The sequence below is a fragment of the Mustela erminea genome, chromosome 5 (genome assembly GCF_009829155.1).
Source record: "Mustela erminea isolate mMusErm1 chromosome 5, mMusErm1.Pri, whole genome shotgun sequence".
Taxonomy (NCBI): domain Eukaryota; kingdom Metazoa; phylum Chordata; class Mammalia; order Carnivora; family Mustelidae; genus Mustela; species Mustela erminea.
Window position 1 is genome coordinate 110969627 of NC_045618.1, and position 15744 is coordinate 110985370.

At 42.7% G+C, this 15744-nt stretch overlaps 1 protein-coding gene across 11 annotated transcripts in view; it reads left to right on the forward strand.

Annotated features, from left to right (window-relative positions):
• Window positions 1–9082: 9082 nt before the first annotated feature.
• SYNE2 (spectrin repeat containing nuclear envelope protein 2) overlaps window positions 9083–15744 on the forward strand; it is a 330018-nt gene continuing 323356 nt past the window's right edge. For 9 of the 11 annotated variants that reach the window (XM_032344442.1, XM_032344445.1, XM_032344449.1 and 6 more), the window contains exon 1: window positions 9086–9303. The gene's annotated coding sequence lies outside the window, so the exon portion shown is untranslated. Of the gene's footprint in view, window positions 9304–15744 lie in introns of all 11 variants that reach the window. The other 2 variants (XM_032344453.1, XM_032344444.1) reach the window with 2 other exon arrangements.

Sequence of the window (15744 nt, forward strand, 5' to 3'; positions counted from 1 at the left end):
TATCATGCATACATAATAATTATTATAATACAAAATTTTATGGAAAAGTTTTAAGATACACATTTGTCTTTGAGATACTCCCACCAGTGTTTTTTAGTATCTCATTCCTTAATTTTGAAAATCTCCAAATTTTTCATTAATATTTTAATTTATATTTATAATTATTAGTAAAAATATTCTCGGCTTTTGTGTATAATAAAATATTTCTAACCTATAGAAAAGTGCAGACAATAATATTAAACTTTATTCTTCCATTTGTTCAGACTGAAAACATTGGGGTCATTGACTCCTTTCACTTATTGAGGAGTAACTTACTTAGAATCAAATGCACAGATGTTTAGTGTGCTGTGCAATGAGGTTTTTTAAAGATTTATTTATTAGAGAGAGTGAGCACAGGGGAGGAGCAGAGAGAGAATCTCAAGCAGACTCCCCGCTGAGTGCAGAGGCAAATGTGGGACTCAGTCCCAAGATCCACGAGATCATGACCTGAGTCGAAATCATGAGGCAAATGCTTAACTGACTGAGCCACCCAGGCCACCCAGTGCAGTGAGTTTTAATGAACATATATACATATGCTACCATTTCCACAATCAAAACATAGAACATTTACATAACCCTAGAAAGTTCCCCTGTACTTCTTTGTAGTCAGGCCCTTCCTCTAGGCAGCCATTGATCTGAATTCTATGAGCATGGAGTGGTTTTATTTGTTTTAGAATTTATATAAATGAAATGACATAGCATGCATTCTTTTGTGTTGGCTTCTTTCCCTCAAAAGAATGTTTTCGAGACTTGTTGGGGGAGAAGAAACTTTTGTTGCTCCTCAAGGTCCTTCTAGGTGGACTAAGAAAGTCAAATTGACACGAGACAGATTAACAGGAGAAAATCAAATTTACCTTTATAGTTATAGGGAATCCACATATACGTGGAATTGCAGAGACAGTCAGGCAACAGGAGGTTTATCTGAGCTAAGGAGAGGGGTAGAGGTGTGGATATACACAGGAAAGGAAGATCATTAGCAGGAAAGTGAGAGATATTTGGAAAACAAAGTTTGCCTGTTCTGCAGATAAATTTCTTTTTTTTTTTTTTAAAGATTTTATTTATTTTGTATTTATTTGTCAGAGAGAGAGAGAGCGAGAGCGAGCACAGACAGACAAGAGTGGCAAGCAGAGTCAGAGGGAGAAGCAGGCTCCCTGCAGAGCAAGGAGCCCGATGTGGGACTCGGATCCCAGGATGCTCATGACCTGAGCCGAAGGCAGCTGCTTAACCAACTGAGCCACCCAATGTCCCTCTGCAGATAAATTTCTTAGGTAAAGAGGAATCTCTGTTAATAGTTCTCTTCCTGGTACAGGCAGGTAGTTGAGAGGGGTAGGTAAAGAGCTTTTCTGAAAACATGAGTTTTGATTGCTTTTAACTTAAGATAATGGATCTTCCAACAATTTTTTTTTAAAGATTTTATTTATTTATTTGACAGAGAGGGAAATCACAAGTAGAGAGGCAGGCAGAGAGAGGGGGAAGCAGCCTCTCTGCTGAGCAGAGAGCCCTATGCGGGGCTCAATCCCAGGACCCTGAGATCATGACCTGAGCCAAAGACAGAGGCTTAACCCACTGAGCCACCCAGGCACCCCTGATCTTCCAAACAATTTTTACCAACTGGCTCTAGCAGTGTATAAGAGTTCCTATTGATCTATGTCTTCATTAGCACTTTGTATTTTCTGATTTCTTAATTTTTCCAGTAACTAGTAGGTAAAATGTTATCTCACTATGGTCTTTTTTTTTTTTTTTTTTTAAGATTTTGTTTATTTATTTGACAGGCAGAGAACACAAGTAGGGGGAGAGGCAGGCAGAGAGAGAGGAGGAAGCAGGCTCCCTGCTGACCAGAGAGCCTGATGCAGGACTCCATCACAGGACCCTGGGATCATCACCTGAGCCTAAGGTAGAGGCTTTAACCCACTGAGCCACCCAGGGGCCCCTCACTATGGTCTTATTTTAAATTTTCTGATTAGTAATAAGGTGGAACATTTTTTCTCAGTTATTGACCATTTGGGTTTTCTTTTCTCTAAAGTTGCAGTTCAAGTATTCTGTGTCTAATGTTTCTCATTCACGTTGTAATTCTACATGGAGGCAAGAGCTTCTTCTCCTCTTCCCCTGCCTTCCTCTCTCCGACTCCCACTGGCAAAACCTAAGATAAATCATTTGGCATGAAACAAAGTGCTGCAATAAAAAATTTTGTGTATATTTTGTTTTTGTGGAACTACTTCCTCAGGGCAAATTCTTAGTGGGATTATACGTAGCTTTTACGAGATATTGCCAAATTTTTCTCTATATGGGATTGGACCATTTTGCACTCAGCAACAACATATGAGGGTGTTTTTCCACAGAGCCACATGAATGGGGTACATTGTCAGACTTTTGAATCTTTGCCAAACTAATAGGTACTAAGTGATATTTCAGTATAATTTTAATTTGGATTTCTCTTATGGAGTTGGACATCATCTTATATGTTTGGGATCCATTTATATACCTTCTTCTGTGAATTTTCTGTTCATGTGTTTCGCCCATTTTTTTCTATTGGATTTTGATGATTCTAGTCATTTTTAAATATATGTTATGGTAATTAGCCCTCTACTTGTCATGTAAATAGCAATATTTCCTCCCAGTTTGTTATTATCTTTTGACTTTGGTGATCAACTTACTTAACTCTGGAAAACAAAAAAATCACATTGGTATCATTATGGCATTGCCTCACATTTAAATGTTAATTTTGAGGAAAATTGACATCTTTTTAATTTTGTTTGCTTTACCCAAGACCATGGAATCCTTTTTATTTGTTCAAGGTTACTACTGAAGTTTTTGTTAAGATTTTTCTCATATAAGTTTGTACGTTTCTTGATAAGTTCAGCCTTAAGTATTTTATTTTTTGTTTCTTTTATAAACAGGGTTCAGGTTTACATTTAGTCTTTTATTGCTTGATATGTATGAAGAATATTGTTTCTACATGTTAATTTTAAATATAGCAATGTTACTGAATTCCTTGTGTAGGCAAAGAGGCAGGCAGAGAGAGGGGGAAACAGGCTTTCCACTGAGCAGAGAGCCTGATGCAGAACTTGAACCCAGGACCGTGAGATCATGATCTAAGCCGAAGGCAGAGCCTTTAACCCACTGAGCCACCCAGGCGCCCCGGGTTTGGATATTTGTATAATGACATATATCCACCATTATATTATCATACAAAATAGCTTCACTGCCCTAAAAGTCCTTTGTGGTCCACCTATTCATCTTTCTTTTCCCTGACCCCCTGGAAACCACTGATCATTTTACTGTCCCCATAGTTTTGCCTTTTTTAGAATGTCTTATTGTTGATGTCATGCAGTATGTAGCCTGTTCGGATGAGCTTCCTTCACTTAGTAACATCCATTTACATTTTCTCTTTGTCTCATTGGCTCAGCTGGTTAAACCACTGACTCTTTTTTTTTTTTTTTAAGATTTTATTTATTTATTTGACAGAGAGAGATCACAAGTAAGCAGAGAGGCAGGCAGAGAGAGAGAGAGAGAGAGAGGAGGAAGCAGACTCCCCACTGAGCAGAGAACCCGACGTGGGGCTCGATCCCAGGACCCCAAGATCATGACCTGAGCTGAAGGCAGAGGCCTTAACCCACTGAGCCACTCAGGCGCCCCAAACCACTGACTCTTGATCTCAGTTCAGGTCTTGATGGTGATGGGATGATGGTGTCTCAGAGTTGTGAGTTCAAGCCCCATTTTGGACTCCATGCTGAGCATGAAGCTTATTTAAGAAAAGAATTTCCTCTGGGTCTTTTCATGGCTTAATAGCTCATTTCTTTTTAAAACTGAATAATAGTCTATTGTCTGGATGTACCGCAATTTAGTTTTTCATCTACTGAAGGATATCTTAGTTGCTTCCAAGTTTTGGGAACTACAAATAAAATTGCTATAAACATCCATGCAGGTTTATGTATGGATAGAAGTTTTCTGCCCATTTGAGTAAATACTAAGGAGTAGGACTGCATAATTTTTAAAAAACATGCTTTTGGATTCTGGGGCCAATATTTGACTTAGAATTTTTTATATCCAAATCCATAAGTGAGAGTTGAACAGTATTTGTCATATTTTGAGATTGATGTCATACTGGCTTCCAAAAAACAATTTGGAATGCCTTTTTCTTTTAAAATGCTCTGAAGGGGCGCCTGGGTGGCTTAGTGGCTTAAGATTCTGTCTTCGGCTCATGTCCTGATCTCAGGGTCCTGGGATCGAGCCCCACATCCTGCTCTCTGCTCAGCAGGGAGCCTGCCTCCCCCTCTCTCTCTGCCTGCCTCTCTGCCTACTTGTGATCTCTCTCTGTCAAGTAAATAAATAAAAATCTTTTTAAAAAATGCTCTGAAATAATGTATTTCAGGTATCAGATCTTTGAGGATTTAGAATTTTTTGTGAAGCCATCTGAGCCTGGTACTTTTTCATGTGGATAGTTATTAAATATCTTTCTTTGTTTCTCTTAATAAAATTGATTTGTCCAGGCTTTCAATATTTAGTGGAATTAATTTTGGCATATTGCAGTCTAATACAATGAAAATAATTACATAATACCATGTCACTTTCTGTTTTACTATCTTATTGGTTCTTATTTTGAATGGTTATGCTTTTTTCCTCTTTTTTTCTGGATTAGGTTTATTAGTGGTCTGTCATTAAAAGCTTTTTTTTTTTTTTCAAATAGTCAGCAGGTTTATTTATTAGTCTAATGGCTCTCTGTATTCAACCACATTGATTTCTGTTTTTATCTTTATTTTCTTTCTGCTTTTCTTTGGTATAGTTTTTTTTTTTTTTTTTTTACAAGCTTTGTTGTTGTTTTTAAGATTTTATTCACTTATTTGTCAGGGTGAGAGAGAGCGCAAGCAGGGGGAGTGGCAGGCAGATGGAGAAGCAGGTTCTCCCCTGAGCAAGGAGCCCAAAGCAGGACTCGATCCCAGGACCTGGGAATTATAACCAGAGCCTAAGGCAGATTCTTAAGCAAATGAACCACACAGGCATCCCTGGTATAGCTTTTTGAGTTAGAAATATAATTTATTTAGAGTCATTCTTTTGTTTTCATTACATAAATATTTGAAGGCTACAAATTTCCCCTAATCACCGATTTGTTTTTTTGTAGATTCTGATGTATATTGTTTCCCTTATTTATTATTTTTTTTTTAGAAATTATGAATCCAATTTGAATACTAATTTTCATTTTATCTAATACTTCTTTAATAGCACCCTTTAAAATTTCTAGGTGGAAATGATTGTTTGTTTTCTGATTTTGTTAACAATTTTTAGTATTATATGTTTATTACTATTACTGTTTAATTAGAATACTATTTGCATTATTTCTACTTCTGTTATTGAGAAGTGACACAGTACAAAGTCAATTTTCATGACTGAGTCCATATGTGTTTGGGAGGAAAGTATACTCTCTATTTTTGAGGTGTAAATTTGAATATATCCATGAAACCTACTTTATTTATTATCTTGTTAGATTTTTTTACATCTCTAATTTGATCTATTAGACCTTGGTTGGTATGAGAGAGATGCTGATGTCTCTTATTCTTATTGTATTTTATTGTAAACTGAGCAGTATGATTAATTTACTATTTTGCATTTGAGAGTAAGACAAACAAGATACACAACAGGATTCCTGTAAGTGATACATTTATTTCTGCTAAAAACTTCTCTAGGTTCTAGTCCAGGGACTGTCAATACTACTTTTAAGTTATTAGGCAAATATTTTATTCTTAGGCTTGTCTGTCTTCTGTGTAAAATGAGGTGAGTTATGGGATATTTCTTCAGTCCAATACTCTAATTTATCAATACAACAAAAGTGCTTTTGAAATAATACCTGCTGTTACTGACTGGGGTTACTGCAATAACAGTGATGGTTTGTTCAGTGCTTCCTGCCTGCCAGGCTCCCTGCATAGCACTTTACATATATGTTTTCACTGAATGGAAGCATATTCGTTTAGTTTTTCTTCAACCTCTAGAACGTTGGCCTCTCTCTGATTCAGCTGGCAGAAACTTGATGGATTGGCTCAGTATTTTATGAGACCACCCCCTGCAGAAGTTGGCAGTGGGTACTTGCATGTTGTCTGACCCGGCCTTTTACTTGAATCAGGACAATGGTCAGAGAGCACACTGGTCAAGGGAGCAATCAGGCAACATTTATTTCTGTTAGGTTTCCAGGTTTGGCAGGAAACTAGACCAGAAGGAGATAAGGAGCTCAGACCTTTACAGGGTGTGATTGGAGTCTTGGACAAAGAGGAACAGAGCTGTTTTCCTGGCCAGCTATTTTCATCCCTGGCTCATACAAGTGCTCTCAATGTGTAAAAAATACTGTGGCGAAAGACTGTTCCTTGAGATCAGCAGACATAGCGTCCTAACAAGGAATGGTTAGCTCTAAGCCAATCTCCTTTTGACTTTAGTAGTAACTCTGCTGATAACATAGACACAAGTAATAAAATGGTCTCACCCTGCCTCAAATTAAGTAACATAATTCCTGCCCCTTCAGCTAAAGATACTTTGTATTATTCTCAAACTCACTTATCCAGCTGGTCAATCATGTAACATTATTATCTTCTATTACCATCAGGGTTGATAAATATGTGATACTAGTGTCAATTCTTCTTCCCCCTGGGCCCCTGGCAGAGACTCAGTTACTATTCAGTTTGTATACTTTCTTGCCAAACTTCTCAACATGACACCCAAGTAACAAGACTAGGATTTGCTCCCACTATAGAATCCATTGCCATTCTTATTTAGGCACTCTGGATTCAAAGACAAGGAACTGGGCAGCCTCGTGTGGGACACAGGAATGTAAACAGCCTCTCTAGATCAGAGAATTCCATGCTGTGACAGAAAGGAGCTGCTGTCTAACTTTAAGACTGGCAAATTTAATTCCAAATGGCATGAGGATGTCCAACTCGCTTGAATGCCCCAGACTATGTTATTTGTCCTGCTCAGTAGGTATTGAATATCTGCTTTGGTCGTTCTCACCAGATGCCCCAGCAAGGCTTGTGTACCAAGTCCCAGACGTGCTTTCAGTTTGCTCAATTTGCAAAACTTGTGTTTAGCACAGTTGGGGCTGGCAAAGTCTTTCAGGTGGGCTGTTGAGCCGAATGGGAACTTCTGCTGGATGTAAGTAATAGCTAAGAGGCATCACATGACATCATACTCTGTTGTACTATCTCTGTTTTTTGGTGCATGGGAGAATGTGAGCAGGGCTGGGTTCATGGCAACCATGAACCTGCCAGTCAGAGATGTAAACACAGGAGCCCTTCGCTCACATGCTCAGTGTTGTGTTTCAAAAGGAATGGGTGTGTCTGTTTGGCTTAGCATTACATTCTATTTTCATTTCAAAGTATGGAGGATCTGTTTCAGTGTTCCTGTCATTAGTCTAATTTGCTGATTTACAAGTAGGTATTACTTTTATATCCAAACAGGCATGGCTAGGAGACACCATAGATCATTAAAACTCTAACTGGGAACATCTGAAAGCAATTTTGAGACACTATTCTAGACCTTCTTAAGTGCACTAGATATGGAACAATAGTCCTTTCACTTTGAGGACTTGTAGCATAGATGCCTGCAAAGGAACAATAATTAAGAAATGATTCATAATATTTTCTCCAGAGACTGTTGCTATGATGATTTTGCAGCATCTACTCTAAAGGAAGCAACCAATGTAAAATGGAAATGAATAACATGAATAGGGTAGAGAAGGAAAATAATAGACAATGCTTTGTAGACAGCTCCATAAACCCTAGAGCCCAGACTTTCCTGAAATTGACTCTTTCATTTATATGTGTTATGCCAGGCAACATGCTTCTATGAAAAGACATTGTAGGACCAGAAGGATCTTCTTGCTTTATAGACCTTTCTTGTGACCTACACCATTAGTAATAAATAATGCAAACCTGGGTAGTCTAAGAAGAGAGGAGATACTATCAGAATGATTATCTTGGAATTACAAGGAATGGCACATAGATTGACACTGTGCTGTTTTGTTGAGTTGAGCTACTGACCACCAATAAAACAGATGTCAAATAACTGAATCATCTGGTACTCATGAAAGTACAAGTTTTTATGCGTACGAGTTTTTGAAACAATTGTCCCAAACTGTGGGTAAAACTTGCAACAATTTTTTGCATTAATATGTGTTAATTTAATGTATTATCAAAACTAATGTTTGCTCCTTACCACTTGGTTTGGATCAAAACCACCAAATTTAAGTAATGCAGACAAGATTCCGTAGCCATACAATATATATGAACTCGGATTTATAAGAAGTTTAATTTGATTGCGATACAAAGACAATATTTTAAAGTCATATATTTATGTAGTAATAGTGAGTTCATACAATACCTTTCATTCAGAACTTAGTAATGCAGTACAGGAGCTAAGTGGGAGTCAATCGACATCATCCTGAGTCCAAGGGCATTGAGTAATTTGTTGGTATATCTAACTTGCCCCCGCAGGATGGATTCCCAAGGATCTAGCTTGCAGTGAGTTTCGGATCTGGAAGATATATATGGTGTTGTAAGACGTGAGGCGGTTCTTGTGCAGGGGGAGGAAAGGACCCATCATTCTGCATCTTAACAAGGGCCTCGCCTTCCCTCCAGGTGATCCTTAAGTCTGGACCACATTATAAGAAATACTGACCAAGACCTTAAAGGTCATCTAATTCCAAATCCTCATTTTAGGAAGGGCCCACAAAGGTTAGACGACTTGATCTAGGTTTGGTAGCTAATCTGCGCATCGCTGTCTTCCTCCTACCCCTAAGACCCGGGAGTCTGGATGGTTAGAGAAGTTCCTTGATGAAATCGGGCAGAAAAGCTTTTTTGAGGGAGTCTGTGACATTTTTTCTTCCACCCGGTCGTTAACCTGCATGGAATCAGCATCTCCCTCTGACCATCTCTGACGTTCCAGAACACCGAGAGAAAGTTGCCAGGCCAGGGCGGCCGCTGGGTCTGCGGGGGGAGGCGGGCGGCTCCGCCTCCACGCTCGCGGGCGGGCTCCACACTGGCCGCGGAGCGGCGAGCGCGGTACTCCCAGGCAGGCGGCGGGCGGGGAAGGCGCGGGGCGTGGTTTGCAGCTTTCTGAGCGCCAAGGAGCGGAGCGCGCTCAGCTGCGTCCCGAACCTTCGGCTGGACCGAAAAAGCGAGCGGGAGAACGAGCAAAGGGCGCGATCGTGGGAGCAAGGCAAGTGGGGCGCCGACCTGGGTCGGCCCCAGCCCGCGCCCTCACCCCTCGCCGGGCCAGCAGCGGGTGAGCGCGGTCGCGGGCCCCCAGCGCCCCGGTGCGCCCCGGAGAGAGCGGGCTGAGGCGGGGAGGGAAAGCGGGAGGGAGGGAGGGGAAGGGGCGGGGGCGAGGGAGGGAAAGGTCCCCGAGCCGGGGGCGGGGGGCGGGGGGCGGTAGGCGCGAGAACCGACCCGTTGTTGGGGTCCGAGCCGGGTCACCGGAAACTTTGCCCGGGTGGGGAAAGCGGGGTGCGTGGAGGGCGCCGCAAACTTGTCAGCGGGCGGGGCGCTCCGGGGATTGGAGCGAGCGCCGGCGGGTGGCGTTTGTCTCTCCGGCTTCTTTGTGTCACCTCCGGGCCCCGGCCCGCCTGGGCGGCCAGCTCGGAAAGGGGCTGCGCTGGGGGCTCGGCCCTGATCCCCGCGCCGCCCCCGTCGGGCCCAGGCCCCAGCACTCCCGATCCGCTGATTGTTTTCCTTCCTCGCGTCACGCCTGGGCGGGAAAGATTTTGAACCCCGCGTGAGCTAGAACGCGGAGAGCTGCGGCGCGGAGATTGCCAAATCGTGGGCGGTGCGAGGCTCGCCCCGCGTCCCCGGGCACCAGCGGGCAGGGGCGCACCGGGGCTGGACAGGGCGCGGGGACCCCCGGGCCCGGGCGCTGGAGGTACAGCGGCGGGCGCTGCAGCCAAGCGCCCCCGCGGCGGGGGCGGCTCGGACGGCTCGGATTATAATTCCATTTTGATTGCTTGGGGTCTTTGTTGTCTGAAATTGCCTTGAGGGTCTGACGGTAGCACCTTCCCCTCCTTAGGTTATTTTTCTTCTGTTAAAAAAAGGGGGGGGCGGGGGACTTGTGTGGAATCAGTGCTGCTCCAACCGACACGAGCCGCCTTATTAGATGGAGATTGAGAAGTCCTGTGTAACATTTGCCTTTGTGGACGCTTGTTATTTCCGAAAGTTATTATTTTCCCCTCCCCTAGTGGAAGGGAGCGTTTGAGCTGGATGCCAGCAGGCTCGATTGTGTACAGGCACCAGCAAGTCAGAGCCCAGCCTAGGGTGTTTCTTTGTAGCCGCTCACTTGGGCATCGCTCCCCGCCCCCCCCCCCCCCCGGCTTTTTTAAAAGTTTGATTTCAAGCAACTTTCATCTGCTTTTTTGAAAGTTTCCCTCGCCCCGAAGTCCTTCTTGCAGTTATTACGTGGTTGTGCTCGGATGGGTTCGGTACTTTTAGGGTTGTGGGTTACAATGAACATCTGAACCCTACCTGGCCCTTCACCCCTCGGGTCCCTGCCGCTGAGAACGTGTAAATATCACCAGGAGAAGGTATTCTCCCTTTATGAGATGGAATTTGGCGTGTTTTTGTACTTTAGTGCATGACTCCTTTTTTAGTTTTCTTTCTGGAAAACTGGTGGGACTTTCAAAGGCTTTTCCCGAGATAATTACTAAGCGAACGGCATTAGCCCCGCCATTATGCCCCCTACCCCCAATGCACCGCGAGGGAGAAGGGAGCAGGTGTAATCCTCATTAAGTTGTTTTTGTTGTTGTTGTTGTTTTGTGAAGACTCTGGAGCTGTCAAAATAAGTAAAAAGTGGAAATTCTTAGTTCTTTGTTCACATGTTTGAATCAACTGAACTTTATTTGAATTCAACAAAAATAAAAATCAAACCAGTTTGGTCAGCTTAGCATTGGACATGAAGATTGCTTAAAAAAAAAATCATGTGAATAAGTTTACCCAGTTAGAAGTTTTACAAGCATTTCAGTGCCTTCATACTGGTTGTGTTTTGCAGGATATTGCAATATGTTCAGAGAAGTGAATCACAGTGAAATTATTCTAGGTAGTGCCCTCCGTAGTTCTAACAGAGTTTTTAAAGTAAATCTCACAAGAGGAATCAGGCATGTCTTAATAAGTAAAGGTGAGCGTGAAAAGCAATTGAGTAATTTGTCATTACTCATATGTTTTTAATACAGATTTTTAATAATTTCACAAAATTGTTCATTTACTCAAATAAGCTCTTACCATATGTTAACCATTGTGCCCCAAACTGGTGTTCCAAATAATAATAATTACCAATTATAGAGTGCTTATTTTATACCAGTAAATGCTTTGCATAGATTACCTTATTTATCTGATAAATAATTATTGAGTGCCTACAGTGTATTGTGCTAGGCGCTGAAGTTCCAGCAGCGCTTGGGACTGCTGTGGTTTCCGCCAGTCATGGGGGAGAGCTGGGGAAGATCCACAGAACATGAAAAACATGAGCAAACTGATTAGAGATTTTACAGTGTGAATCAGATCGCACACTTCCCTGTTGAAAATCCTTCAGTAGTTTCCCATCTCCCTCTGAGTGAAAGGCAGACCTGACTGGCCCCCAGAGCTTACTCCATCTGGTCCTCATTTCCCAGTCCTTCACCTTTTTGATCTTATCTGCTGCTCTGCTTCTTGCTCATACTTCTACAGCCAGACTAGTTTCCTTGCTGTCTGAGATGCCTTTCGACTTGCTGTTTCCTCTGCTTGGAATGCTCCCTGCGCAGCCTGCGTATCTGCCTGGTTCCCTCCCTGACCCGCTTCACTTCCTTACTCAATATTGTGTTCTCAGTGAGCCTTGGCAAAACCCCAGATTTAAATAATCACAAGCTCTCTTGTAACTCCCATTCCCCTGTTCACGATTTATTGTTTTTCTCCATGGCACTTTTTTTTCCCCTAAAGATTTTATTTATTTGCCAGAGAGAGAGAGAGAGTGAGCACGCACACAAGCCGGGGGAGCAGTAGGCAGAGGGAGAAGCAGGCTCCCCACTGAACAAGGAGTCTGGCGCGGGACTCAGACCTGAGCCAAAGGCAGACACTTAACTGACTGAGCCACCCAGGCATCCCTTTCCATGGCCCTTGGGATCATAAAACTAAACATACTCTATGTTTGACTCATTTGTTAATGGTCTGTCTTCCCCTGCTAGATCGCACTCCATCAATGCTGTTGTAGTCGCTGTGGTATCCTCCGAGTCTGGAACAGTGCCTGACGTGCCCTGGGTCCTTAAGAACTGTTGAATGAATGTTGAGTAGAAAGAAGGAGACTACAGGGGGCCGAAACAGAGACCAGGGTCTCCTGTGTTAATAGTGAGAAGCCCTCTCTGCAGCTGGTGTTTAAGCTGAATGTTTGTTAAGAAGGAACTGGCCTGTGGTTGGGGCAGGAGGTTGTGGGGAGGCAAGGGGCATGGCAGAAGATCAGCGGGAGAAACAGCCTTGAGTCAGGAGAGAGCTTGGCTTTACTGGAACTGGGAGAAGGTGGTTATACCTGAGCACTGTCAGCTGGAGGGAAAGAACTAAGTGAAGATGGAATGGTTATCTGGTGGAAGATCAAGCAGGGCCTTCCTTGTAGGCCAAGATTTGGATAAATTGAATCCCCATATATACCCTATTAGCCCTATTTTATAGTATATGAAACTGGGCATCAGGTAGTTTTCTCCAGCTACCTGGTACGTGAATAGCTAAGCCTAGGATAGAAAACCAGGCCCTCTGACGTCAGAACACTTACATTTGACCCCATGCCTGTGTCAAAAGACAGAGTCCCCATCCTGATGATTAAGCCATTGCGGTATACACGTGGCAGTGCTGGAAAAGATGTGTCCTTCCGGTACCTGGGGAGGGGAAGCACCTCGTTCTGCCCAGGAGTGGAACAGGCCAAACTGGAAGAAAATGGAATCATTTTTCCATTTTTTTATTATTATGAACTATTTCACATTGCTTACATCTTCATTACGAAATAATATTAATGCTCAATGCAACAACCTGTGCTTCAGGATTTCTCCGTGTGTTCACTTTTTAGTCTGGCTTGCTTTCCCATCGACCCCTGACTGGTTCAAATGCCCCCTTTCTTACTTTGACCAAATGAAAGAGCGTGTCTGAAATAGTGTAAAATCGCTTGTGTTTCAAGCCTGTTACTCTTCACTGAATTGCACGGGTTATGTTCTTTTCTGGTCATTATCTAAACTGTCTCCACTTTGTGGGTTAGTGTGATAATTCTTACGCTGGCTCTGTTGAGTGTAATTGACACGCGGTAAGCTGCACATATTTAGAGGGTAAAATTTGGTAAAATTGTCACTTATATAAAGACCTGTGAAACCATCTCTCTCTTTGGCCCCTCCTTATCCCCTACATCCTCTTTTCCTAGACAACTGAAGATAGCTTTTTTTTTTTTTTTGGACAGACAGAGATCACAAGTAGGCAGAGAGGGAGGCAGAGAGGGAGGGAGGGGGAAGCAGGCTCCCTACTGAGCAGAGAACCCGATGCGGGGCTGGGTCCCAGGACCCTGGGATCATGACCTGAGCTGAAGGCAGAGGCTTTAACCCACTGAGCCACCCAGGTGCCCCCCCGAAGATACCTTTTTGACCCCTTTGGATTATTTTGTGTTTTTAGAATTTTATATAAATGGAATCATAACGTCTCTTTTTTGTCTGGCTTCTTTCACTCAGCATAATTATTTGGAGATTCCTCCATGGGGTGTAAATCAGTGGTTCACCCTGTTTCATTGCTGAGCGCTATTCTACTGTATGGATCTACCCTAGTTCATCCATCCGTTCACCCGTTGATTGACATGTGGCTTTTTTTCCCCAATTTTTGACTATTAAAAATAAAGCTTCTGTGGACATTATGAACAGTCTTAGGTAGACTGCTGCTTTCATTCCCCCTTGGTAAATATTTAGGAGTGGAACGGCTGGATCGTATGGTAGATAAGTGTTTTGAAGGGGTTGTACTATTTTACGTTCCAAAGCTGTGTATGAGGGTTCCCGTGGCCCTGCGCCCATGTCAATACTTCGTGTGGTTAGGCTTTCCAGAGACATTCTGCTAGAGGTACAGTGGTATCTCATTGTGTTTTAAATTTGCAGTTCCCTTATGACTAATGATATGCTTATTTACCACCCATGTATCTTCTTTTTTTAATATTTATATTTATATTGTTTATATTTTTTTTTTTTTAAAGATTTTATTTATTTATTTGACAGAGATAGATCACAAGTAGATGGAGAGGCAGGCAGAGAGAGAGAGAGAGAAGCAGGCTCCCTGCTGAGCAGAGAGCCCGACGCGGGACTCGATCCCAGGACCCTGAGATCATGACCCGAGCCGAAAGCAGTGGCTTAACCCACTGAGCCACCCAGGCGCCCCGATATATTGTTTATATTTTTTGCCTCCCCCTTTTTTTTTTATTGGGTTGGTTGCTTCCTTATTACTGAGTTTTGAGAATTCTTTGTTTTCCAGATGCAAGCTCTTTATTGGATACATGATTTGCAATATTTACTTCTAGTCTGTTCCTTATCTTACTGTCTCTTAACAGTATCTCAGAAGATCGGAAGTTTCAAATTTTAATGAAGTCAGTTTATCAATTTATTCTTTTATGAATTGTACTTTTGATGTTGTACCTTAAGAAATCTTTGCCTAGGGGCGCCTGGGTGGCTCTGTGGGTTAAGCCTCTGCCTTCGGCTCAGGTCGTGGTCCCAGGGTCCTGGGATTGAGCCTCTCCCATCGGGCTCCCTGCTCAGAGGGAGGCCTGCTTCTCCCTCTCCCACTCCCCTCACTTGTGCTCTTTCTCTCAATGTGTCTCTCTCTGTCCAATAAATAAAAAAAATTTTTTTTTTAATTTTTATTCATTTGACAGAGAGAGATCACAAGTACACAGAGAGGCAGGCAGAGAGTGGGGGAAGCAGGCTCCCCGCTGAGCAGAGAACCCGATGCAGGGCTCGATCCCAGGACCCTAAGATCATGACCTGAGCCGAAGGCAGAGGCTTAACCCACTGAGCCAGCCAGGTGCCCCCAGTAAATAAAATCTTAAAAAAAAAAAAAAAAAAGGAATGTAAAACTATAGTTATCATTTTATATTTAGGTCAGACTACTTTGAGTTAGTATTTGTTTACAGAGTGAAGTATGCATTGAAGTTTACCTTACTGCTAATGGGAACATTTGGCAATTTCTAGAGACAGGTAATATACAGAGATGATGTCTTGTGTGTGTTACGGTTGGGGGTTGGGTGGTATTTGCTGTTGGCATCTAGTGGGTCAAAACCAGGGATGCTGCTCAAGATACTGCAGTGACCACGAGCAACAAAAAATCATTCAGACAAAATGTCAGTGGTGCCAAGGCTGAGAAACGCTAAGCTAGAGGTTTATCAATTTTATTGACCTTCGCAATGAACCAGCTCTTGGTTTTATTGATATTTTCTTTTTTTTTTCCATTTTTTAACTAACTTGTCACTCTGATCCTTATTGTTTTTCGTATTCTAGTTTCTTCTTCTTTTTTTTCCCCAAAGATTTATTTTTATTTATTTTATTTGGGAGAGAGAGCATGAGCAGGAGAGGGGCAGAGGGAGAAGCAGACTCCCCAGTGAGTGGGGAGCCTGACTCAGGGCTCAGTCCCAGGACTCTGAGATCATGACCTGAGCCGAAGGCAGACACTCTGACTGAGCCACCCAGGCGCTCCATTATTCTAG